This window comes from Camelus dromedarius, chromosome 10 (genome assembly GCF_036321535.1).
Source record: "Camelus dromedarius isolate mCamDro1 chromosome 10, mCamDro1.pat, whole genome shotgun sequence".
Lineage (NCBI taxonomy): Eukaryota > Metazoa > Chordata > Mammalia > Artiodactyla > Camelidae > Camelus > Camelus dromedarius.
This window is the reverse complement of record NC_087445.1, coordinates 10,389,671-10,416,613: the sequence shown is the minus strand read 5'-3', so window position 1 is coordinate 10,416,613 and position 26,943 is coordinate 10,389,671. Positions and strand designations below refer to the sequence as shown.

Genomic DNA, 26,943 nt, shown 5'->3' with positions numbered 1-26,943 from the left:
CTAGACGTCTCTGGCCATACTTTGCTTTACAGATTTGACTTTTTAAAGGTTTTGGTGAACAATTCCAACATTTGGGTGTGTGTGTGGGGTGGGGGTCACCACACGCACAAGCAGTTCTTCAACACCAGCTGGGTGTCCTACAAATCAACTGAACTCAGACTCTATCCAGACACTGCATCAGACCCCACAGATTAAGGGCTTCTTCCTACAATACTGCCTCCCCCAGCTTCAGACACCATCACAAGGCCAGGTTATCACCTATGTTTCTGAAAAACCAGCAATAGATTGGAGGTTCCAACAATCCCTTCTTTGGGTTCAATTAATTTGCTACAGCAGCCCACAGAACTCAGAGGAACATTTTACTTACTAGATCACCAGTTTATAATGCAAAGTTGTAACTCAGGAGCAGCAGGATGGAAATGATGCACAGGAAAGGGCACTGGGAAAGGGCATGGAGCTTCCATTCCCCTTTCCAGGCGCACCACTCTGCCCAAATCTCCACATGTTCACCAGCCTGGAAGTTCTTCAAACCCTGACCTGGGGTTTTATGGAGGCTTCATTATATACACAGGATTGACTAAATCACTGGCTGTGACAGATTCAACCTCCAGCCACTCACCACTCCCTAGAGATCAGGGGTGGGACTGAAAGCTCCAACTATAATCACAAGGTGGGCTTCTCTGGCAACCAGTCCCCATCCTTGGGTGCTCTCCAGGAGCCACCTCATTAACAAAACAATAGAAACTTTTAAGCTCTCATCCTCAGGAAATTCCAAGGGTATTAGGAGCTCTGCCAGAAACAGACCAAATATATATTTCTTACTACAAATCACAGTATCACAACTTTGAAACCATAAAAATAATTTCCATAATCATAAATAAAATTAAAGTTTTTTAAATGATGTATTTTATAAACAAACAAAGACTCTATCCACTAAAAAGGCACTGTTTCTACAAAGACCAATGCAACAGCAATGAGGACCCGTAGTGCCCAGACGATGCCTCTGGGTACCATTTCCCACTAATGGGGATCAGGGCTTTTTTGAGAAATGGCAGATTCTAGATCTCGAGAAGAAAATATACAAATTGAGTAAGGAACCCCTCGTTAGACCGGAAAGCAAGGCTACAACCCAGGATGGCTGGATTATGTCAAAAGGACTCAGGAGTCCACTTGAAGAGATTCTATTAGAATATCTTCATTTGCAAACCCTAGTGATTAATCAGTCTAGGCTCTGATCATCAATGCCTGCTCACATTCACCCAGAAAAAGTGACAATCAGATATGATGTACCTCCTGATAAAAGTGCACATCATCGATGAAGTATTCTCATGCAAAACATGGAAGCATAATCTAATCAAGCTTCAAGATACATGGGTCTATTTGCAGGGGACAGAAGAACGTATTAAATGACATCATGGAGATGCAATTAGCAAAATCCAGATGGTAGAACACAAACAATTATTTCCTCAACAAACTATAAGGAAAAAAATACAGTGTACATCTGTAAATTAACAAAGAAAACATTATGCGCCTGATTTAAACAAACAAGTTATTTTAAAAACGTTGGAAGACTGTTGGGAAAATATGAGCACAGAAGGGATATTTTATATTTGGGAATTATTTTTAACTTTGTTGTGTGATGATACTGCAGTTACATTTTTAAAACAAAATCTTTAATACATGAAATTGTACAAAATCAGGTATTTGCTTCACAATTATCAGGAGAGGAAGAACTGAGTGAGGATATAGAAGAAAGAATACTGCCCAAGACTTTATAATTATAGAGTGACATGGAGGGGCTCAGAAGGATGTAATACACATACTGAGTTTGTGCTGCAAACAAGGAACACTGAGTTTGGGGATCTACCACGTTTATGGGAAGCGTAAGTAAGAAAGCCTGCACTTTGAACCTACCTGCACCCATGACTCAGACTTGACAATTTTTAATTCTTAGATGATATTGTTTCCTCACTCAATTCCCTCCACCCCACCCAATAATTTTGAAGCCAACTTCTCACTTTCTATAACTCAACACTCAAAGCTGCTCACTGTAAACAGCAGCCTGAGGAATGGCGTGGGTAAAGTGCATTCAGGAGCTTGCGTTCCTGCCACACCCAGCAAGAGTGTGCAGGGATGCTCAGGGCACATGGCAGTCACCTCCCCCATCACTCCATCTGTTGTCCCCACATCCTGGCTTCCGGCAAACTTTTGCAGAAGTATGCCACTCTGCTGGCCACTCTGATTCATTTGAACAATGAAGGCTAGAACTGAATCTGTTCAATTGGTCTTATACAGCATTTAATTAAGGCTACTACCAACTGGACTCCAAATAACAAGATGAAGGTAACGTGCAGTACTGACTTCAAATATGCCAGCCAGTCAGGATGTGGCCTAGTCTAAGGCCAGTCCATTATCCATTACCACCCACGCAAGGGAGTTTACACTGACCTGCTGGTCTTTGGTGTCGGTGCTGATAATTACAGAAAGCAACAGATGGGCCAGAAAACCACCTCCATCCCCAATGGAGAGAGATTCTATGGCCCACTTCCAGCCACACGCAAACATAAAACCCAAACATGCACAGGTAATTCCTACCAGGATTTCTCATTAAATTTGACTTGGATCAGCCTTACATTGGTTTCGCTAAGTCACACGGTCAGTGTCACTGAGTGGTTGTAGCCACCTTTTCCATACATCGCATAAATCAAGACCTCTCAAGCACCAGAGAAGCATGTAAATGTATGTCAGAATGAAATGAGGTTCATACCTGTTTAAAGGGGGTCCATGTCGAGGGCTGCTATTGATGGCATCAGGTACAGGAGAACAATTCAGGGTCAGACATGTCCACAGAATGTCAGCTGCAGTTGCCACTTGACTCCAGTGGCAGTGTTGGACCTAGGTGACAAAGAGACTATTAATCGCCTCCACCCTTGTATATCTTGGGTCTAAAGTGTCCCCACCTCAGGTGCCAGGGTTGTTTAACTTATGAGTCTGTAGTCTTCCAAGTAGCAAATCTGATAGCAGACCAGGCAGCTGAATCATTGGCAATACCCCAAGAGTCAGTAAAAAATACTCATTATCAAATCATTTTCTGGAACAAAAAGATATTTACTCAGTAGCAGCAGCCTCGGAACGGTGACAGTTCTGCTCCCGATTTCCAGCACCTCCATCTCCAGGATGGGGAGCATCTTTGTCTGTGTGCACTTCAAGTATATGCCTGCAGCAAAGATCTACCATCAGGGAGAATAAAATAAATGAACAGGTGTTCACCAATCTGTGGACATGCTAGGGTGAATAGGGCCCTGAAAATAAGTGAATAGGTATTCTAGACCATCTAGTAATAAAGCTCCCTCCCTGAACATTTAAGTTGCTCTTTTCTGCAAAGAATCAATGACTTCTAACCTCAGGGTATCCAAAGATTTCACTTAGATAAAATTATACTTGATGGCATAGAGTGTAAACCCCCAGCTCTGGAGCTGGACCAGGCTTTGCTCAAGCCCCAGCATCACCATTTACGAGTTACATGATCTGAAGCAAGGTATATAAACACTCTGACTCTCAGTCTCCTTATCAGTGAAATGGCAACAACATCATCAGTCTGGAAGTGTTGTTGTGAAGATTCAATGGGACATTTCATCACTTTGAGCTGTTATGGGGAACACTGCTTAATTGTAAAGCAGGTGTCTAGAGGATCCTGGTTCCTGGGGAGGCAGCTCAGGAATTCAGGCACTTAGGTGATAAGACAGAGTGCAAAAAATTAAGACAGGCAGGGAAAGGGGTGGCAGTTGGATATTTGTGCGAGGCCAAGATAAGCCTAAAAACTGCCTTTCCTTGTTATGAATGGAGCATTTTTAAAAAGAGGAACAGAAAACATTTATTTCAAACTTCCTCTGCCATGAGGAAGATGTACAGCCAGTGATGCACTTAGGCATTCCAGAGTCCTCTCCAACAGGAAGTTCAGGAGGGACCACCTTTACTTCATTCATTGTCATACAGTTATCTCCCCTCTGGGTCATGCTAGAGAACACTAAACAGCACGCAGGCCAGCAAAGTAGGGGACAGAAAGAAACACACAGTAAGTCAATCAACAGATGTACTGAGCACCTTCTGGGCTCCAGGCTCTGAGTTAGGGGTGATGAACAAACCGACATGGTCCCCGGTTCATGGAGTAAGTATTTTCAGGAGCAGCTCCCTGATGGCAATCTGTGGACATGCTCAGACAGCATCTCCTGTAGTATTTAGATTCCTTGGACTCTAAGCACAGATCCCACCCCTGACCTACTGAATCAGACATTCTAGGAAGTGGGGACTCAGGAGACTGTATTTTTAATAAGTGCCCTCTAGTGATTCTAAGAAACACCCAGTTTGGGAACCACCACCGGTGTTTCTCAATGCGTGGTGAGACCCTCACACTCAGCGTCTCTAAGAGTGCAGTATAGGAATGTGTGTCTTCAGTGAACCTCGAGGTTTGAGAACCGCTATGCTAGGCTGCCCTTCTCTTACACTTCTTCCTTTCTATTAGATATTATGTATGCAAGTGCATTATGAATTATAAAGCATGATACAAAGTTCATGGGCTCTAGTTTTTAGGATGGCCCAGTTTATACAAGTAACTGAAGTCACTGTGGAGCATAATGCGGCATTGCTCAGAGCTTAACATGTCTCCGACCAAATCCTCATGATTCTTTTTATAGTCACAGAAGCTTCTGGCATTTAAGGCTAATAGAACAGTACTATTACCTCTCTGAAGGCCCTTCCTCCTGCCACTGGCCCCTGCAGCAGACCCACGGTGACTGAGCAGTTATCACCCCTGGATGGCTTCCTCTCAGAAGGGCCTTAAAGTCTACCCACTCTTCTGGACCACTTGCAGAATCTTTTGATCATGACAGAACTATGTATCAGGTGAACCTTGTATGAGCAAAGTGATACCGTTCAAACCTCCTTAAATGTTTAGCTCTCTCAATACACCATGAAATCCAAACTCAGGATGTGGGATTCAGGATGAGGAACCAACGATGGGTTGGTAGGGCAGACAGATGGCTAGAGAAGATCTGCACTGCCACTGTACACCTGAATAATGTCCAGTGCCTTGGGAACACCCAGGTGGTGATGCCCCAGGAACAGCTGTCACCAATGGTGTGGAGATCTGAAAGTGTTAAGGTCAAGGACAGAGACAGAGCAGGCTTCAGCTGCAGGTGGCAAGGGGTTCATGTAGAGAAAAAATAAACAAAGAAGAACCCATGCGTGTGTGGAGTTACGTGTAAGATGAGAGGAGAAAAAGCACAGTGAAAAAGCCTAAGAAAGAGGGATCAAAGAGACAAGAGGCGAATCATGAGACCGGAGGGCTCAAAAGCCAAAAGGAGGTTAAAATTTCAACGAAAGATTTGTCGCCAGTGCCAAATACCACAGAGCAGTGAGCAAGGGCAAGAACAGAAGAGAGGACACTGGATGTGCAAATCACTGGTGATATTTCCAAGAGCAAAAGAGCAGAGTGATGTGGGAACTATTTCCTTCATGCTTCTGGCCAGAGTGTTTACCAATAAATCAATTCCTTTTATAGCTTGGATTTAATTCTTTTCTGTCAAGGATTATCACTTCTCATTTTATACATATGTTATCACTCAACACTAAGAAATTCTGCTTTCCGAAGGGCTGCCTCAGAAGAATCAAAATTTAGCTGGATGTGTTTTCTCTCTACCCCTCAGCCTTCCCTGCACTCCCCCTAACTTCTCAGGGGACCCCAGTGTTACTATTTTTCAGGGTTTGTGGTGACCCTCTGGCAGTGGGGGCACTCAAGGAGTTTGTTCACTGAATGTGAGTGGAAGGACTTTAGGAAGTGGGTGGAAAGAAAGTCTTCTACAATGGAAGTGTAGTAAATAGCTTCTTCAAAACTAAATATAACCGTTTGTATTTAAACATTAAATATAACTAGGGGAGAGTGGTGGCCTACAGTGTAGTATGATGAGAAAAGCGTGGGCTTGGGAATCAGACAAGCCTAAAAATGGAAGCCCTGTTAGCAATATTTCATGCCTGCAAAATAGGATCATCTCCCTCACTTCATGGGGCAACTGGAAGAGCTGAACTAAATAATTTATATAAAGATCCAGAGGGCTCTGAACAGAGCAGGGCTGTGGTAACTGGCAGCAGTCGGTATCAGTATTAGCTATTAGTTATTTGTCTTATAAGCTGCTTATTCAGATACTCGAGACAGAAAACTACAATAACTCGCCATCTGAATTGGGCAGGAAAACTCACCTTTCATCTAGAAATGTCTCAGCACTCACATTTGCTTGAGCGGGCACAACTCCAAACAACCTATCAAAAGCAGGTGAGATGAAGGCCTACTCAGTGCCAACTCGGCCATTTCTGACTTCTGACGGGTGAACAGTCTTCAACAGGAAGTGTTGTTACACGTTAAAAAAAAATTAAACACGTGAACTCTGCACTCGTAACCGTGGGAGCGGTGGGGTCCGGTCAGCTCGCTCGGCTCTCCTCACAGGGAATTAGGGGGCAGCGGGGAGGCAGGGGAAGTGGCCGCACGTACCGGGGTGTCAGATAGTGAAGCCTCCACCGTGACGGGCCAGTCACTTTTACAAGCAGCATTTCTTCCCCGCCCCTCCGGCTCATTTCCTAGAGCGCGAGCTGAGCGGTCAACCTCCACGCCCCAGAGGGAGCGCGTCGCAGGCCCCGGGCAGCGGGGAGGACCGGCCCGAGGCGGCGTCGGGCGGCTTCCGGCGGCTGACCCCGAGCTGCTCCCTCCCGCCCGCAGACCTCGCCCCGCCCCCTCGGCCGCGGCCCCCGGCGGCTCGGGCCCAGCGCCCCCGCCCCCCGCCCGGCCCCACCCCGGCTCCGCCCCTCGGCCGGTGGACCCCAGGGCGACAGTGTGGGAGGAGCGCGGAGGCGGCGGCTGGAGCCGAGCAGCGCACGGGAGGGCGCCACGCAGCCTGATTCCCGGCCTCCGGTCAGAGCCCGCTGTGCAGTCCTCGGTGAGTACGACGCGGCCCGGCCAACGTCCCCGGGCCGGATGGTCGACCGCCCAGGCCCCGGCGGGGTGGGTGCCAGTCCGCCGCTCCCACCGGCACCTTCCTGGAGCTGGGCTGCCGCGCACAGGACAGCCCGGGACCGGGCGGAGGGGGCGTCCAGGGATGGCCGAGGGGAGAGTCGGGGACTAGTTTCCGAGAACCGACTCCTCCGCCCTGTCTCCAGTCTGTGCTGCGCCAAGGACAGGGGCCGGGGACTGGAAACGGCTATCCTTTGCTGAGCCTGTGCCGGCCGCCGGGGCAGCCCTCCCTGAGGCTGTTCGGGGCGGCTGACCTGGGAGTCCTCACCCCGAGGAGGGCGTGCCGGCCTCACCCGGGAGTCCTCGCCGGCCCGGGGGTGGCCAGATAAGAGAAATCCTCAGTGGTGGGGACAGATCGGGGAATCCACAGCAAGTGGCAAGGGGAAAATGGGGTGAGGGGGAAGGGACCCTGGGTAGGAGGTTTGGGCACAGAGCCCATACTAATAGATTCAGAGATCAGGAAGAAGCACGCGCTGCCTTTCCTAACTCAGCCAGCACATCAGAAGGGCACTTCTCTCCTGCAGCATACGTAACACTCCTCACCTGTGTGTGTGTGTGTGTTGTGTGTGGGGAGGGGGGAGGGAGAGTGTGTGTGTGTGTGTGTTTGTGTGTTGCGGGGATGGGGGTTAGGAGTCGGGGACAAACTTTTGGGAAGCCTCAGGAATCCCTTTACGCTTTTAAAAGTTAGTACACTAAGGAGCTTTTTGTGTGTGTGTAGGGGGGATTATCTGTTTGAATATTTACCATGTATAACTAAAACTCAGAAGTTTTTTCTGTATGTAGTAATTCACTTAAAAATAATGGTGGACCTATTATACATTAACATATTTTTGTGAAAATAACCATAATTTTCAAAACAGAATGTTACTGACTGGCACTGTATTCTATTTTTTGCAGATCTCTTTTAATGTCAGGTTTAATAGACAGCAACTTGATTCTCGTATATGCTTCTGCATTCAGTCTGTTGCAGTATTACATGTCAGATAGCCTCTGAAAAACTCTACCGTATACCTCTGAAAACGTGAGAGTGAAAATGGCAAAGAGCACCGTGGTATTATGAAACTGGTTTTGACCTTGTGGGTCCCTAGAGTCCACTGTCCCACACTTTGAGAACCACTGTTGTGGGAAATGCTTCAGAGGCTTAAGTGACTGGGCCTATTTCTTGTTTGTGATTCTTCCTGTGAATGTGAACCACCCCATGCACCGGTGGTGTTAACATCTAGTAGTTATGAGCAAGCTTGACCTCACTCTGGAAACCAAGTGATAGGTCCCATTTAAGAGATGGTGAGCCCTGCTGGCCTCTTGAAAACCAGCAAGGCTCTCAGATGCCTTTGGTTGTTTTCGTGCCTGCAGAGCTGAGCTGTGTGTGCACCCAGGTCGCAGCAGTGATGTGGCACACAGGACCTGTGTGTTCAGAGAGATGCCCGTGGGGAGCCCATGCCGTGGGGGGGGTCGGAGCAGAGGCAGGGGGGTGGGTTGTTGTAGGAGCTTTTCCAAGTGGTGGAGAAGCGATTTCCAGAAGAACTGGGAGGCATGTTTTGGCCTTCGTCTCATCCATGTTCATTTCTGTTTGTGGTTGTGCAGCCTTGAGTTTATTGGACTAGGACTCCCCAGCCTTGGGGCTCTTTCCCTTTCCACTTTCAGAGGGGTGTGTCCCTGTGAATGGCATTTCCTCAGCCCCTGCCAGAACCCAGTGTCCCGCATGCTGGTGTCTGGTAGGTGGGATCCCTCACTGTATCGTTTCCTTCGCTTCTTGTTCTGTCAAGTCCCAGCTAGAAATGACATACATACATAACCTGATGAAGGTTTGCAAGACAGACATACCAAACTATTAACAGTAGCCAGTTCTGGGCAGCGGAGTCTGGTGGAAGGCAGGCAGGGAATTTGTACTTGTTCTTTGTAATACAGTATTTCTGCCTGGCCTGCAGCATTCCTGCGTTGCTTTTACAACCTGAAAACAGACAAACTAAAATCCCAAAAACCTATACTTTGTAAAGGAAGATAGGATTATTTCTCTGGGAAGAATGGTGGTTAACCACTCCCTCAGCTCCAGTAAAACAAATTAATTGTCACATCACGTTTCTGAACTAGTATATATGATACTAGTATCTATTCATTCAAAATAATATTGAGAGAGAGAGCCCTCTCAGATCAAAACATTTTACTGAATAGCATTGTTTGATGTAAGCCCCTGTCCAAGGTTAGAAGCACCAGATCAGAGAATCTTCTTTAATGGACTATCATGCAGCCCTTAACTGATGTTGCAAAATGCTGTTTCATGAAATACCTTGAAGTACAATTTTTAAATTTAAAAACATATTACCCAAGACTTCCCTGTGTTCCTGCTTTTATGAGGAAAGCATGTGTGTATGTCCAGGCGCACACATGCATGGACAGAGGCAACGGATGTGCCGAAAGCTGAGTGGTTTTCTCTTGGTAGTAGGGTACAACTGATTTTTAAATTTTCTAACAAGTATTAAACTTGATACAACCAAAAATAACCCCTAGTTACTTGTACGTTGCGGACCACACAGTTGCCTTTTTTCTTAGAGTGATTTACCACCAACTTGCCAGTAGCAGATGCCAGCTGCTCCCTCTCTCCCAGTGGGAAGTGGGGAAACAAGTATGGAGCGAGAGGCATGGGGAACTGAGAACAGTGACCCACAGACCTCAGTCACACTGTGCAGCGTCTCCTTTCCCCTGTGGAGTCAGCTCCAGCCTCAGCCCTGCCCTCTCCCTGCAGCTGACCCAGAGGTTAGAAAGTTCTTATTGGATTAGCACCATCACCTGAGAAGCCATCAGCTGACCATCTCCCCAGACTGACTGGCCTTCATTCATTGTTAGCATTTTTTTTTATTGAAGTATATTTGATTTAGTGTCCTGTTAGTGTCTGGTGTACAGCATAGGGACTCGGTTATATATATTCTTTTTCATATTCTTTTTTATTACAGGTTACTACAAACAATTGAATATAGTTCCCTGTGCTATACAGTAGGCCCTTGTTATTTATCTTTTTTTAGCCACTTTCAGTGGAAAATTGAAGACCAAAGAAGTGGAGAGTATAAATCCTCAGCTTCAATTATGAACATTAGCATTTGGCCAATCTTGTTTCATCTAGACCTGTCCTCAAACTCAGTTCTTTTTTCCCTCTTCTAGGAGTTAGCATCTTCATTTCCAACTGTATAAGCTAACAAAAAAAAGTATTTGTTGTGTCTTTTTAGCAACAAGCGTGTACTGACTGCTGTAGCAAAGTCTCTTCTACGTTAATGTCAGCACAACTGAACTCCTGAGTGTATTCTGAACACCTGCCATGTGGTCCTGTTTCTCTGCTCCCGCGTTTGCTCTCCTCCTGCCTTCCAGTCCTCCAGCTTGCCTTGTCCCAGTTCTTCTGTTAAGCCTTTCTGCATCCCCCTAATTACAGCCGATCCCCCTAGTTACAGCCGCCTCTTTCCTGTGACCTCTCTTACAAACCTTAGCATATTACAGTTCTTTGCTTGCTTATCTGAGTCTCCCTGTCAGATTGTAATCTACGTAATGTTTATGTAAAACTAGGTATTCCTTATCTGCCTTTCCCCTGTAGTGTATAACAATGTTTAATGCAAAGAAGATGCCCAAGAAACAGATGCTAAATTAAGTTATGTCGATGAAGTACACTGGAGGAAATTTTTGATTATAAAAAAAAATGCATCATGTTCAAAGGAAAAATTTCAGATACTGCCTAGGACCAAGAATATTTTATCTCACTTGCAAGAGTTTTAAAGCTTTGAAAGAACTGTGACAAAAATAAGCTTTAATTTGAAACAATATTAAAAGGCAACTCTTTTAGAGGAAAATCTTTCTTTATGGTCTATTGTGATTTTTTTCACATCTATCTGGAGCTTTTTGTGGTCTTCTCTGATTTTACAATGCTTTTTTTCCCTCAGTAGATAAGAGTGGCTCTGACAATAATTTGTAATCCCCATTGTGTTTTAAGATGTAGGTTTAAATCTGCAGTAAAAGAAATAGGCTACAAATTTAGAGTCCGCACGCCCCACGAAGCAAGTAGGTGTCAATCAGGCGCTCAGCACGCCGCAGCAGCAGCACCTGCGCAGTGATGGAGTGCTTGGGCGCAGCGCCTGTCCCAACTTCTGTCTCAGCCCAGACCTCCTGGGCTCCAGGCCCACACATGCTGCTGCCTGCTGAACGTCTTCATCCAAAATTCACAACATCTAAAACCAGCATCCAGGTTCTCATTGCCATCACTGGCTCTGCCAGTTTGCCCAAATGAGGAGCACGGAGCTCTCCCAGACCTCTCTTCCTCACCCACCCTCAGTCCGTTCTGCTCCCTTCACTCTCCCTGGGATCCCTTGCCCCATCCCCCTTTTTCTGACTTGATGACTGTAATGGCACCATAACCTACCTCCCTGACACCAATCTGGCATCCTTCCCCCAAGTCAGCTCCCACTACTACCAGAGTGATTTCTGAAAATCAAGGCAGATCTTGAAGAATCCAGCCAAGAATCCATTAATGATTCCTCCTTGTCTTCAGGATAAATCTACACCTTTCTGCAAGGTCCCTCATGATGTGGGCCCTGCCCCCTGCCTTTTCCTCTCATCTTAGCCCTGCCCATCCTGAACCCTGTCCTTCATCCACATGGAACTGCTTTATGAGTCCCACAGGGTCAGACTTCCATGCTGTACAATATTCTCTGCCCAGAATATTCTTTCCCTGACACCCTGCCTCTGTGTGACTGAAGAGCAAGGGGGATTCTTAACCCTTAATCCCATCAATGTCAAATCAATGTCAGACCAGTGTCTATCAATGTGAGATGTATGAATGAATCTACGTCAGTCCCTTCTCTTAGACAATCCAGAGAGCCCCAAGTACCAGATGTGTCATGGTCAAATGCTGCTCTATTACTTGTGACATCTTTGACCCAATGAAATGGCCATTGCCTGTAGATGCCATGCTGCTGTGTTGGTCCCTGAGATGGGAGTAGAGCATCGTTGCCTAAGAGCTGGGCTTAAATTCAGATGGACTGGCATTTGAGTTCCCTCTCAGTCTGGCTGTGGCTTTCTAGCTCCTAAACACATGGCTGTACCGCTGCAGTGAAAGAACGTGCTGGTCAGAAAATATGCTAGCAGTTGCCTTTCTTCTAGAAAACCAAGAAACGTGTGGGTTTATATCTCTGGCTTCTAGGAACTTGATTACATGAGTCATCATTCTTGAGTCCAAGCAGTGCTGGAAGTGGGCGGGGTAGATGACCTCAGAAACGTGGTGGGTTCATGGAGAGAGATGCTGCCCTAGGAGACCTCTGGCAGCCTGACATCCAGCCTTTCGTGGTGATGCTCTAATTCCTAAAATCTGAGTTAGAAAAGTTCATTAGCACGGATCTACTAAATGAATTCGGGAGCTTGAGGAAATCATGCTGCTTTCTTAAAGAGTGGCTGTGCACCAGGCCTGCTCCGTATGCTTATAACCACTACAGTTGCCACCCCTCCACTCCCCTGCTCCCAGGACTTAGATGAAGTAGGATTTGGCTGGGGTCTCTACAGGTGTCATTTGTGAAGCCCCACTGGTGACGGTGGGTTGCTGCAGGGTAGGGGACCCCCATTCCAAGAAGGAGCTGAGGACTGACCTTTAAGAGGAAAGGATGAGGTCAGGAGCAAAGGGCTGGTGAGGACACCTGGTTCTGAAGGGGTCCTGCCCCGCTTCTCCCTTTACTTTCTGGACTAATGTTTCATGACCCCACAGTGACTTTGTTTTCTCAGTGCATCTCCGGAATTATAAATCTGAAGTCCATCAAGACTTTTTTTGAAATTCTGTTTGTATTAGCCCACAGTGATATCAAAAAATAAAAAGACTATTTCTGTTCTTTGGAGTTTGTGCTACTGCTAACAAATGAGCTTAAAGGATGTGTCAGGTAACTGCATATGATACTGTGCCTTCTTGGCCACTGAGCCTGGAATAGGGGAGCCTTAAAGAGGCAGGGGCTGCTCGATCAGACAGTGCCATGGCCACAGCCCCCATGCCCCAAATCCTGACCATTGGGTTTGGTGGTGACTATGCATATCTGCTGAGTGAGTCATGATCATTTTTGTGATACAGCCTGAAAATGTCCAGTGTTACTTAATGAAGTTCAGGGCAAAAGAAGGGCTAGATTTCAGGAAGTAGATACTTTTTTAAATGGTGATCAAATATTGTCACATTATGAGTTAATTTCTTACTGATCCTAAATTCTGATGTTGGAAATATACAATTTAAACCAAATGTAAAGTTAAGAGAGTGCTCTGTAGTTTGTCCTTAGTCAGAGTCACTAGAGTGCTACTCCCCACATTATCTTTTCATTTTCTACCCTCACTCACCCGGCTGTGGCCCCCTTGCTTTCCCTCAGACCTACCTTAGGGCTTTTGCACATGATATGACACCTCCTCCAGATTGCCATAGTTTGCCCCTTCACTTCTTTCAAGGATGTGCTCAGTTGACTCCATCTCAGTGAGGCCTTTGATCTCCTGATACCCTTCACTCCCCGACATTACTCACTGCCCTTGTCCTGCTTTATCCACAGAACTGGTCACAGTCTGACATTCTGTTTCCATGCTTGTTTAGTCAATCTCCCTCCAGTGAAATGGAAGCACCATGAGGGGGCTTTATCAGTTTTATTCTAGGGCACATCCCTAGTGCCTAAAACAGCTCCCCAACACATATTAGACGGTTAACATAATTACGTGTTGAATAAATGAATGAAAAAATCATACAATTTTTTCACTCAGAAGGAACTTTTTAGATCATCAACTAACCTTATGTTAGAAACTGGGAAACTGAGGCACAGAAAGGCTATATAGCTATTCAGAATGAAACTGAATCAAATGATGCAACTGACAAGGGCTCAATTTCCTGAATATACAAACAGCTCATACAACTCAATAACAACAACAACAACAACAACAACAACAACAACAACAACAACAAAACCCAATCAAAAAATGGGCAGAAGACCTAAATAGACATTTCTCCAAAGAAGACATACAAATGACCATAGGCACATGATAAGATGCTCAATATCACTAATTATCAGAGAAACACAAATCCCGACTACAATGAAGTATCACCTCACACCTATCTGAATGGCCATCATTAGAAAGTCTACAGATAATAAATGCTGGAGAGAGTGTGGAGAAAAGAGAACTTTCCTACACTGTTGGTGGGAATGTAAATTGGTGCAGCCACTATGGAGGATAGTATGGAGGTTCCTTAAAAAACTAAAAATGGAATTACCATATGATCCAACAATCCTACTCCTGGGCATATACCCAGAAAAAACTCTAATTAGAAAAGACATATGCACCCCAATGTTCATAGCAGCACTATTTACAATAGCCAAGACATGGAAACAATCTAAATGTCCATCAACACATGACTGGATATACACTGAAATACTATTCAGCCATAAAAAAAGAATGAAAGAATGTAATTTACAGCAACATGAATGGACCTAGAAGTTATCATACTAAGTGAAGTAAGTCAGACAGAAAGACAAATATCATATATCATTTATACGTGGACTCTAAAACAAAATGATACAAATGAACTTATTTACAAATAAGTAAGAGACTCAAAGACAGAAAAGAAGCTTACGGTTACCAAAGAGGAGGAAGGATAAATTTGGGATTAGCAGATACAAACTACTATATGTAAAATAGATAGACAACAAGGTCCTAATGTATAGCAAAGTGCACTACATTCAATATGTTATATAGCCTATAATGAAAAAGATTATATGCGTATAACTATATAACTGAAGCCATAGTTTGTGGACCCCTGCTCTAAGGTTCTCTCAGGAGCAACTAACACATCAAAAGAAAAGACAAAAATCAGCGTGATAACTGAATGTATTCTTGTAGGGTAGACAACAGCCTCTAGCCCTTTTCTTCTCAAGGAGTGCCTACCCACTGTTATCTGGCAGACTTCCCCTTGCCCTTCAGACTACATTGACGTCACTTCCTCCCAGAAGGCACCCCTGGCTCCCTGGTCTGGTGCACGGCCCTTTCTGATGGCTCCCATGGCTCCCTGTACTGCCCGCATCATGATGTGGATAGCCACTCTCGTACAGTTGCCTGGTTGCCGTCTGCATCTCTCACCAGCCTCTGAGCCCCAGCTGAGCAGCACACATGCCACTTCTGCACCATCATGTGCCCAGCATGTGGCAGAGGTCAGCTCTGTAGCTCATTAATAAGGGAAGGAAGAAGGTGGGTATACTGGTTAAGACAGAGGCTCCAGGACTAGTCAGACCTGGGTTCAGGTGACAGTGCTGTAATCTACAAGCATCTGACCCTGGAGAAGTTATCTAAGTCTGTGCCTCAGCTTCCTCTTCTGTACTTTGGGTTAACAGCAGTATCTACGTGAGGGGTTGTCACTGTGACTACATGAGCTCCTGGCTATAAAGCACTTGGAGCCTACGACATATCTAGCAATCCCACACTTCAGCTCCTGCTGTTATCATCATGATAGCTGTTGTTATTACCACTATGGCCATTCCTGCTACAGCTTCTGCAACTACTGCGACAGGGAGCAGTATGGTACAGAGATTTAGAGCATCGACTCTGGAATCAGACTGCCTGGGTTTCAGTTCCAGTTCCATTTACTAGCTGTGTGGTCCTGAGCAAGTTTCTTACCCTCTATGTGTCTCAGTTTCCTATTGAAAAAAATGTGGATATTAGTTGTACCTAACTCAATGGGATATTTTGGCAACTAAATGAGAAAATACATGTAAAGCATTTTAAATAGTGGCCTATTCCTAATAGTGTCAGCCAGTGTAACTATCAATTAGTGAAGTCAGACTTGGGTCCCAACTATTAATTTTACTGTCCTTTTCTGTATTCACTCAATCCATGGCACAGTTTATAAGAGTTTCCTGTGTGCTAAACATGCAAAGTTGCAACTATGACTTATTCTATCTTGACTCAAAACAGTGTAGTTTGATTATAAAAAATTCTGGAGAAGCTTCCTCATGCCCTACATTGTCCGTATCAGTCCTGATGGACTGAATGACTTTAAGCAAACATTGACGTATAACCTGGGCATTACAGATGCTCTTTGGTGGCACCACCCTTCATATAAACCTCTGTTTGAAAGGTAGGAGACTGTGTTTCTGTAAATTCCTGTGCCTCCTGGCATCACTGGTTCCCTTTCTCCCAACACAAATAGATGAAAATGCCAGCCTAGACATGGCTCAGCTCAGAGAGTTATTGTAACCAGGTCACAGATGAGAAAGGAGTATAGAAGGGTTTCTTTAAATATTTAAGCTGTTGTTGTCATTATAAATGTCTTGAGTCTGTTCCTAAGAGCCAGACTTTAAGATTAGAATAGTTTTAACTTAAATGCACTTAATGTTTTCTACCCACCATGTTTACAGACATCTTAAGAATCACTTGAACCAAATAATGCTTATTCTTTTTACTTTCTTTAACTACCTTTCCTTTCCCATGTGAGTGAGGGCTTATACTACTCAGCAAGCCTGCAGATGAAATTGCCATTTTGTTTATTATCACTAATAAATTTGATCAGTAACACTCTAAGCCATAAAATTTATATATTTAGTTTTTCTCTTTCACAGGGCAGACAGTTTACAGAAGAATCAAGACTTGGAATTTGAAAGAAACAGAGATCGATTTGAATTTTTAAAGGTATGGGTGGAGTTTGGTTCCAATAGTTGAATCTTTGTGTGTCCCATGCCAGGGAGAGGTGCCTAGGAGGTGAGCTGCATAAGATGTGTCTGGTACTCATAGCATTCTTCCTATTTTTCAGTTCTAGTGGGGTTCTCAGTCCTTTTGCAACATGCAGATTATTCCCCCTGGCTCAGGAGTCATCCACCAGGTGAGTCTGGAGTATTTGGCAAGAGTGGTATTTGATCAGGATGGATACTATTACCCAGACAGCTTCGTGAGCATGGACTCGCATACCACTATGATTGATGGTTAGGGCGTTCTCGGTTCGGTTGAGTGTTCTGCATTCCTAGTCCACATACATTGTCCTATGGCACATATTATGATTTACTCTGATACCATTATATCCAGGAGCATGAATTTGAGTGACCACAAGTATCAGAGAGGTATTTTTGTCTGTTTTGTGTACTGCTGTATTTCTAGAACCCAGAAAATTGTCTCGTGCCTATTAGGCACTCAGTATAATTTCTGGAAGAATGAACTGGAATAAGGGGTTGGGGACATTTAGAAAGAAAATCATCTGGGTTGTTTGTTAAACACGGATATTCTGGAACCCCCATTCTCCTTTTTAGCATCGAATCGAGGAAATTTTGATACAGGTGTTTGGAGGACCACACTTTGAGAAATTCTTATTAAACTTCTGTAAAGGGGAACAGAGAAAAGACAACTGCTCTTTATGAAAACTTAACTCTATACTAGTAAAACGCTGTTACTGGAGGAAGAGAGAAAATGGCGGAGTAGAAGGACGCTTGCAGCTCACCCTCTCCCACAAATGCACCAAGACCCACATCCACAGACCCACTCAGCCAACCAGAGCACCTGCAGAACTCCGACAGAACATTGCCCTCTTCAAAAGATAAAGACGCCAATAATCTGGTAGGAGAAAAGGAAAAAAGAAAGAACAAAAGGCAAAGCAGAGTGGGGCGGGTCCTGCAGGGAGGGAGTGGCAAAGGAGGACTGGCCGTGCTCCTTCGCTGGGTCTCCTCTCTCCAACTGAGAGGCCAGTGGAACGGAGGGGGAGCTTCCAAGGCTTAGATCTATACGGAGCAGCTCTTCACTGACAGAAGTAAGTTAAACGGGCACAGAGCATCCCCCCGAAACCCAGCCTGAGATGCGGGCCGGCAGCTGTGGGCAGGGCCAGGCTGCCTGAGCCAGGCGGAGGAAGGGGGTGGCTGCATTGAGGCAGCCCCGGGGGACTGCAAGGGGCTGCGTGCCATGGCTGTGGGTGTACAGGGCAGAACAACCTGGGCCCTCCATAAAACAACACGGTTGATGTGCCCTGGGGGAAAGGGTGCATACCCCCATCTCTGAAAACCCGCAGAAAGTTTTCAGGGGAAGAGGGAGGGGCCTCAGGCACAGCCGCCATATCCTCCAGCGCTTGGCATCCACGTGGGGGCAGGGGCAAAACCTGCATCCACACTGAAGGGCTTAGCAACATCAGAGGCCAGACTGAGACTTGTCTACAGCCCGAGGCAGATAGGATCCTTCCATCCAGGTCCCTCAGAGAACTTGCTCCACAAAGACAAACAAGGAGATGAGTTTTGGCCTGGAGCAGGGACAAGGCTGTCCCTAGGTCTTCCCTGAGCCCATCTGTGGAGTGCCGACCAGGGCGGAGCGTGCAGCCACAAAGAGCAGCAGAGCTACCGGTGCCAGGAGAGGGGTAGTGGCCCCCCGCATTTCAGGCAGGAACACAGCCCCTGACCGCGGTGTTGGGAGGGGGTGTGACCCACCCTCCTACCTGGCCAGTCTGCAACATCTGACTGCGGCATTGGGAGGGGCAGTGACCCGCCCGTCCACAGCAAAGCAGAGCTGCACCTGACCCCGTTTTAGGAGGAGGCGCGATCTGCTTGCCGACAGGTACTGGGAGCAGCACAGAAGAGGGTGCCAATGGAGAGCCTCTGGAAACAGCAAGCTGAGCTTCCAAAACAGGATGAAGACAGAAAGACTTCACATTAAAAGCACACAGAATCCAGGAGAACACCGACATCCCTCCCCCTTTTTTTTTAAATCTGTTTTTACCTGTTCTGTTTTCTACTACCCTCTTAATTTTAACTTCTTAATTCATTTCTATTTCTCTTGGGTTTTGATGTCCTGTTATTGATTAGACACAGGTTTCAAATACATCTTTTCACCTTTTCCCCTTTTTGTTAAAGGTTTTAAAAGGACGTCTCAACCCGATTGATATTCTGCTTCAACTCACTCTTCTTTATTCATTACACACTGTTTTCAAACCTTCTTTCTCCCTTCTTTAAAATTCTTTCTCTCTCTTATTTTTTTTCTTTTATTCCTAAGTCTTGTTTCTAAATAGGCATTAGCTAGATAAACTCCTTAAGGACCAAACAGATAACTGATACTCCATAAACCACAGTGCCAGAGAGGTATGAGCAAGATGAAGAAGCAGAGAAACCTTTCCCAATTAAAAGAACAAGAGAAATCCTCTGAAAGAAAGATCAATGAAATAGATATCAATAGCCTACTAGATCAAGATTTCAAAAAAGGAGTGATCAAAGTGCTGAAGGAATTAAAAGAGATAGTGTTTAGAGATATAAAATATGTCAAAAATGAAATTGAAGCTATACAGAAGAGCCAAGTAGAATGGGTAAACTCATTGACTGAGATGAGGAATGATCTAATAGTTGTGCAAAGCCAACTAGATAATGAAGAGGAACAAATTAGTGACCTAGAAGATAGGACAATAGAAAGCACCCATTCAGAAGAGCTACAAGAGAAACAAATAAAAAAAAATGAAAATAGCATAAGGGAACTATGGGATAATATAAAGCATCTCAATCTTCGCATAATAGGGGTCCCAGAAGGGGGAGAAAGATCAAAGGGGAACAAAGAGGATATACCAATTCAACTAAAAAGATAAGTTCAAAATGGCAATAAACACACATCTAGCATTAATTACTGTAAATGTTAATGGACTAAATGCTCCAGTCAAAAGACATAGAGTGGCAGACTGTATACTAAAGCAAGAACCTTCAATATGCTGCATACAAGAGACCCACTTTAGGGAGAAGGACAAATATAGATTGAGAGTGAAAGGATGGAAAAGGATATTCCATGCAAATGGAAAAGCCGAAAAAGCAGATGTTGCAGTACTGATTTCAGACAAAATAGACTTTAAAACAAAGGGCATAAAGATAAATAAGGACTTTTATAATGATTAAAGGAGTGATACCAGATGAGGATATTACACTCATTAATATATATGCACCCAATATAGGAGCACTTAAGTACATACAAGAATTACTAACAGAGATAAAGGGGGATATTGATGGGAATACAATCATAGTTGGAGATTTTAACACTGCATTAACATCACTAGACAGATCTTCCAGACAGAAAATAAACAAGGCAACAGAGAAATTAAATAATACAATAGAAAAACTACATTTGGTGGATATTTTCAGAGCATTACATCCCCCCAAAATAGGATATACATTCTTTTCAAGTGCACATGGAACATTTTCTTGGATCGATCATGTATTTGGGCACAAAAGAAACCTCAACAATTTTAAGGAGATAGAAATTATCTCAAGCATCTTTACTAACCACAATGCCATGAAACTGGAAATCAACAACAGAGAAACAAAGGAGAAAAAAAGGAAAGCATGGAGATTAAACAATATGTTATTGAAAAAACAATGGGTCAATGAGGAAATCAAAGCTGAAATTAAAATATATCTTGAGATAAATGACAATGAAAGCAAAACCACTCAAAATCTATGGGACACAGCAAAGGCAGTGCCAAAGGGAAGCTTATAGCGATACAGGCCTTCCTCAAAAAAGAAGAACAATCTCAAATAAACAATTTTACCCACCACCTGAATGAATGAGAAAAAGAAGAACAAAAAGCCCCAAAAAGCAGCTGAAGGAAGGAAATAATAAAGATCAGAGAGGAAATAAATACAATAGAGAATAACAAGACCATAGAAAAAAATCAACCAAACCAAAAGCTGGTTTTTTGAAAAAGTAAATAAAATTGACAAACCTCTGGCTGAACTCACAAAGAAGAAAAAAGAGACAGCACAAATTATCAAAATAAGAAAGGGAAATGAAGAAATTACAACAAATAAAATAGAAATACAGAATGTCTTACAAGAATATTATGAAAAACTATATGGAACCAAACTGGATAACCTAAATGAGATGGAGAAGTTTCTGGAAATATACTGTCCACCAAGACTGAATCAAGAAGAAACTGACCACTTGAAAAATCCGATCACTAGAAAGGAAATACAAATAGCAATTAAAAACCTCCCTACAAATAAAAGTCCAGGACCGGACGGCTTCACCGGGGAATTCTACCAAACATACAATGAAGAACTCATACCAGTCCTTCTCAAACTCTTCCAGACGATTGAAAATGAGGGACTACTCCCAAACTCATTCTATGAAGACACCATCACCCTGATAGCAAAACCAAGCAAAGACACTACAAAAAAAGAATTATAGGCCAATATCACTGATGAACATAGATGCCAAAATCCTCACCAAAATTTTAGCAAATAGAATCCAACATCACATAAAAAAGATTATACATCATGACCAAGTGGTGTTCATCCCAGGGACACAAGGGTGGTTCAACATATGCAAATCAATCAGTGTAATACATCACATCAACAAGAGAAAGGACAAAAACCACATGATCATCTCAATCGATGCAGAAGAAGCATTTGATAAAGTTCAACACCCATTTATGATAAAAAAAACTCTTGCCAAAGTGGGTATAGAGGGAACATATCTCAACATAATAAAACCTATATATTACAAACCTACAGCCAGCATAGTACTCAATGGTGAAAAACTCAAAAGCTTCCCACTAAAATCTGGGACAAGAAAAGGATGCCCACTATCACCACTCCTATTCAACATAGTCCTGAAAGTCCTAGCCACAGCAATCAGGCAAGAGAGAGAAATAAAAGGGATCCAAATTGGAAAAGAAGAGGTAAAAGTATCAGTATATGCCGACGACATGTTACTATATATAGAAAACCCTAAAAGGTCCACGCAAAAACTACTAGAGCTGATTGAAGAATTCAGCAAGGTAGCAGGTTACAAAATTAACGTTCAAAAATCAGTTGCATTTCTTTACACTATTGATGAATCAACAGAAAAAGAAAGTAAAGAAACAATCCCCTTTAAAATAGCACCCAAAGTAATAAAATACCTAGGAAGAAATCTAATCAAGGAGGTGAAAGAATTATATACAAAAAACTACAAACCATTGATGAAGGAAATTAAAGAAGACTTTAAAAAATGGAAAGATAACCCATGATCTTGGATTGGAAGAATCAATACTGTTAAAATGGTCACACTGCCCAAGGCAATCTACAGATTTAATGCAATCCCTATCAAATTCCCCAGGACATATTTCACAGAACTACAACAAATCATAATAAAATTTATATGCAACCATCAAAGACCTAGAATTGACAAAGCTTTACTGAAGAGAAAAAGGCTGGAGGAGTAACTCTCCTGGACTTCAGACAATACTATAGAGCTACAGTCATCAAGACAGCATGGTATTGGTACCAAAACAGACATATAGACCAATAGAACAGAATAGAGAGCCCAGAAATGAACCCACAAACTTTTGGTCAACTAATCTTTGACAAAGGAGGCAAGAATATACAATGGAATAAAGACAGTCTCTTCAGCAAATGGTGTTGGGAAAACTGGACAGCAGCATGTAAATCAATGAAGCTAGAACACTCCCTTACACCATATACAAAAATCAACTCAAAATTAATCAAAGACTTAAAAATAAGACAAGATACAATAAACCTCCTAGAGGAAAACATAGGCAAAACTTTATCTGACATACATTTCAAAAATTTTCTCCTAGAGGAAATAAAAGCAAGTATAAACAAATGGGACCTAATGAAACTTACAAGCTTCTATACAGCAAAGGAAACCATAAGTAAAACAAGAAGACAACCTACAGAATGGGAGAAAATTTTTGCAAATGAAACCAACAAAGGCTTGATCTTCAGAATATATAAGCAGCTCATACGACTCAATAAGAAAAAAAATAAACAACCCAATCCAAAAATGGGAAGAAGACCTAAACAAGCAATTCTCCAAGGAAGACATACAAATGATCAAAAGGCACATGAAAAAATGCTCAATATCACTAATTATCAGAGAAATGCAAGTCAAAACTACAATGAGGTATCACTTCACACCAGTCAGAATGGCCGTCATTCAAAAATCCACAAATGACAAATGCTGGAGAGGCTGTGGAGAAAGGGAAACCCTCCTACACTGCTGGTGGGAATGCAGTTTGGTGCAGCCACTATGGAAAACAGTGTGGAGATTCCTCAAAATACTAGGAATAGACTTACCATATGACCCAGGAATCCCACTCCTGGGCTTGTATCCAGAAGGAAATCTATTTCAGGATGACACCTGCACCCCAATGTTCATAGCAGCACTATTTACAATAGCCAAAACATGGAAACAGCCTAAATGTCCATCAACAGGTGACTGGATAAAGAAGGTGTGGTATATTTATACAATGGAATACTACTCAGCCATAAAAACCGACAACTTAATGCCATTTGCAGCAACACGGATGCTCCTGGAGAATGTCATTCTAAGTAAGCCAGAAAGAGAAAGAAAAATACCGTATGAGATCGCTCATATGTGGACTCTAAAAACCAAAAACACACCATACAAAAAAAAGCATAAATACGGGACAGAAATAGACTCATAGAGAATACAGACTTGTGGTTTTCAGGGGGGTGGAGGGTGGGAAGGGATAGACTGGGATTTCAAAATTGTAGAATAGGTAAACAAGATTATACTGTATAGCACCCGGAAATATACACAAAATATTATGTTAGCTCACAGAGAAAAAAATGTGGCAATGAGTGTGTATATGTCCATGTATGAATGAAAAATTGTGCTCAACACTGGAATTTGACACAACATTGTAAAATGATTATAAATCAATAAAAAATGTTTAAAAAAAAAAGTGCTGAATTAAATTACAAATTAATACTGCTAATTTTTTGAGAGAGTGGAAACTCTCCCTGTACCATTCATGTTAACATTTAAACATTTATATTTTTGTTATTTTTGTATTATACACATAATATAAATAAACAGTGTATATATACTATTTATGAATAAATACACAAACAACAAACAAACATTGTAGTGTGGTCAAAATTTTTTATCCAATTATACATGATCAAAATAAAATTTGGAGACCACTGCTCTTGTGAGCTGTGTTTCTGCCCCACTTCAGGATGTTGTTCGTACTTTGCCACTTGCCTGATAGGCTCTCAGCCTTTTTTAATCCCTCATCATCATTGCTTACGTTGGGCTTATCCGTATCTCAGCTTAAATGGCACTTTCTTAGAGAAGCCTTATCTGTCCTTCAGAAGTTAATTACTCTGTTCTCCAGTGGCTCTTTTTCCTTCATGTTCGTAGTACTTAGATGCAATATGCAATTCTGTGTGCATTTCTGTGATATTTGCTTAACATTTCTACACTCCAGCCCTACCAACAAAACAAAACGAAACAAAAAACTAGGCTCTCAGCTGCAGGAAGACATAGTCCATATAACCTTGGTGCCTAGAAGTTTCTGACATATAGTAGATGTTGAATGAATATTCTAGTCATGTGTGAAGGAATGAATTGTCTTTCAAACTTTGTTATGAATGAACACCAATTTGAACTGGTGTTTGGGAATCATGAGTTAGATTAACCTTCCCATTTTTACAGATAATGCAAAAGAGATGAAATTATTATGACTATTAAACAGTTCTGGGGTAAGAAATTAGGTCTCCTCATTCCTCACTGAGTTATTAATACTGTCATGTTGTCTCAGTTTTTATACCATATTGATTTGGAATCTGTGTTCTTTGCCTTCAAGTCAGTGACCGACTTCTCCATTCCAGGAATTATGTTTCATCCAGGGTTTTGTGGGTCATGAAGCTTATACAATACTGGGGACCTTTTCAAGCAAAATAAAATAAAATTGTAAATACAAAATTGGATGAAAAACTGAGTAGGTAGATAAATATGCCAGATGTATTTGCTACCCTGAAAGAGCTAGAAATAAGTTAACTGGTTATGAAGAAGTAACTGGGAATCACAGATACCATCCTTCTAAAACCGGTCTGCAACTCAACCTCCTTCTGGCTAGATCCCAGTAATGATTGAGGTCATACCAAATAGCTGCCTGATTTGACAGGAAGAGACTTGTCACAGAGGATAACTTGGAAAGGAAAGAGATAGTGATTTTTTTTCCTTCCTCAAGTCTCACTTTTTTATTTTATTAAAAAAATTTTTAGAGTATATTTTTTATTGGACTTAAGTCAGTATACAGTGTTCTGTCAACTTCTGGTGTATAGCACAATACTTCAGTCATATAGGAACATATAGCTATTTGTATTCATATTATTTTTAACCATAAGTTACTACAAGATATTGAATACAGTTCCCTGTGCTATACAGTATAAACTTGTTATCTATTTTATATATAGTAGTTAGTATCTACAGATCTCAAACTCCCAATTTATCCCTTCCCACCCCCTTCCACTGCCTCCATAACCATAAGTTTGTTATCTTAACTAACTTTGGTTAACAAACTTATTTTGCAAATTTTTCAAGATGTATGATCATATGAACACATTGTTAGAGCCTCTCCCAGGATCCTGGAAGGAAACTGTAGAAACAAAGAACCTTTAAAATTAATCTTACAGTTTTATAATAAACACTCCTCTGCATGTATGTTTTGTGTAATAGCTTAACAAGTTTGCTCTCCTTGGCCTGTCCCATTTGTTCTTCCTCTGTACTGTGTATGCCCAGAAAATTGAATTTATCAAACTACCAGGTTTCTAACACCATCTTACTAACTGGTCCACTCTTTTTCCCACCCTCCTATTGATTGATTTATTTTGGTTTTTCCCCTTTGGGATTTCTGTTCACATTTAGAGGAAAACTATGTCATGAATTCTGAACATTTGAAAGCTTCTCTGGAGAGACTTTTCAACTCTGAGTCAAGTTCAAAACCTTTACAGCTCTCCCAGCAGAAAATGGCACACTTTATTATTCCTAGAGCTCAAATGCTACATATATGTATATTCAAGATGTAACATTGATCTTCTAACGAGTGTGTGTTCTCTTTCATGTGGAGGGAAGTTAAAAGTTAGAAACAGCAGGAGAGAAGCCCGGTTGTCTTACAGTCAGCAGGTGTGCCTCTCATTCTATAATGTTCTGAAGAATTCCTCCCTCCCTGTGTGCATTTATATAGCTTATTTCTCTACCCACTTCTGTGTCTTGCATCTCTGCCTATTTCATTTGGCCCATTTTCCATGAACCCTTGGCTCATTTCTTCCCCTGTATTCACTTCAGTGAAATAGAGAGAGATCAGTGACTTTGGGATTAAATATACATTCAGTATTTATTAAATCCTCCTTTTAAGAACTATTGTATCTGTATACCCAGCTCTGTGACTGTGTTAACTCCACATCCACACAAGAACTACACCCTTTCCTCTTTATATTCTTCATATTGTCTAGCACAATGGCTTAGACATGTGAGATATTAAACAAATTAATGTAAATTTGAACTGATCTGGACTGTTGTTATTGATTACTTAATAGAATCTGAAAGGATAGAATTCCAGTACTAAAAGAAAGGACTATTAAGGCTACTAATATTATTATTGTTATTATTATTATTAAAGACTTTCTCTTGACCTAGTAGATCCTCTCTTGGTGTGCATGTCTGTATTATGTTTTAGGCACCTTCTTTACTTTTTGGTTATTTTGGTTATTCCTTTTTTCTGAGGGGGGTTTGCCCAAAATATTTGAACCTGGTTACATGTTGTGTATCTTTCTTTTTTGAAGCTCTCAGATAGAATAAGCCTGACATTTCTTGCACAAATTAGATTTTTGGGGGGAGGGGAGGATGTAGCATGGGGAGGTGGAGATGGGACAGGTGGGGTGAATTAACATTATGAAATGATACAGGGCCAGATGTCAGTTGGGCATATTATTGTTTTTCAGGGCAGGTCTGTACTGTGTTGTAGTGCTGTTACCAGGTTGACTTTAGGTTGTAATAATTATTTTAAAAGATTTATACAGAATTGAATAACAGTGTTAACTGGTAACCACATTGCATTGTTTCCCAGCCAGTTTAAATCTTTTGGAGAG

At 42.5% G+C, this 26,943-nt stretch overlaps 2 long non-coding RNA genes across 9 annotated transcripts in view; one reads left to right on the top strand and one right to left on the bottom strand.

Annotated features, from left to right (window-relative positions):
• The window catches only part of LOC116151285 (uncharacterized), an 826,846-nt gene extending 820,133 nt beyond the window's left edge, over positions 1-6,713 (bottom strand). For both annotated transcript variants that reach the window (XR_010382609.1, XR_010382610.1), the window contains exons 1-2: positions 6,545-6,713; positions 2,768-2,895 (exon numbers count right to left, since the gene is read on the bottom strand). This is a non-coding gene — a long non-coding RNA (uncharacterized LOC116151285). The remainder of the gene's footprint in view (positions 1-2,767; positions 2,896-6,544) is intronic.
• A 135-nt stretch (positions 6,714-6,848) lies between these two features.
• Positions 6,849-26,943, top strand: part of LOC116152582 (uncharacterized) — a 37,638-nt gene continuing 17,543 nt past the window's right edge. Inside the window, exons 1-4 of one of the 7 annotated variants that reach the window (XR_010382605.1) lie at positions 6,874-6,986; positions 16,657-16,726; positions 16,848-16,916; positions 25,928-25,978. This is a non-coding gene — a long non-coding RNA (uncharacterized LOC116152582). Of the gene's footprint in view, positions 6,987-16,656; positions 16,727-16,847; positions 25,979-26,943 lie in introns of all 7 variants that reach the window. The other 6 variants (XR_010382603.1, XR_010382602.1, XR_010382601.1 and 3 more) reach the window with 6 other exon arrangements.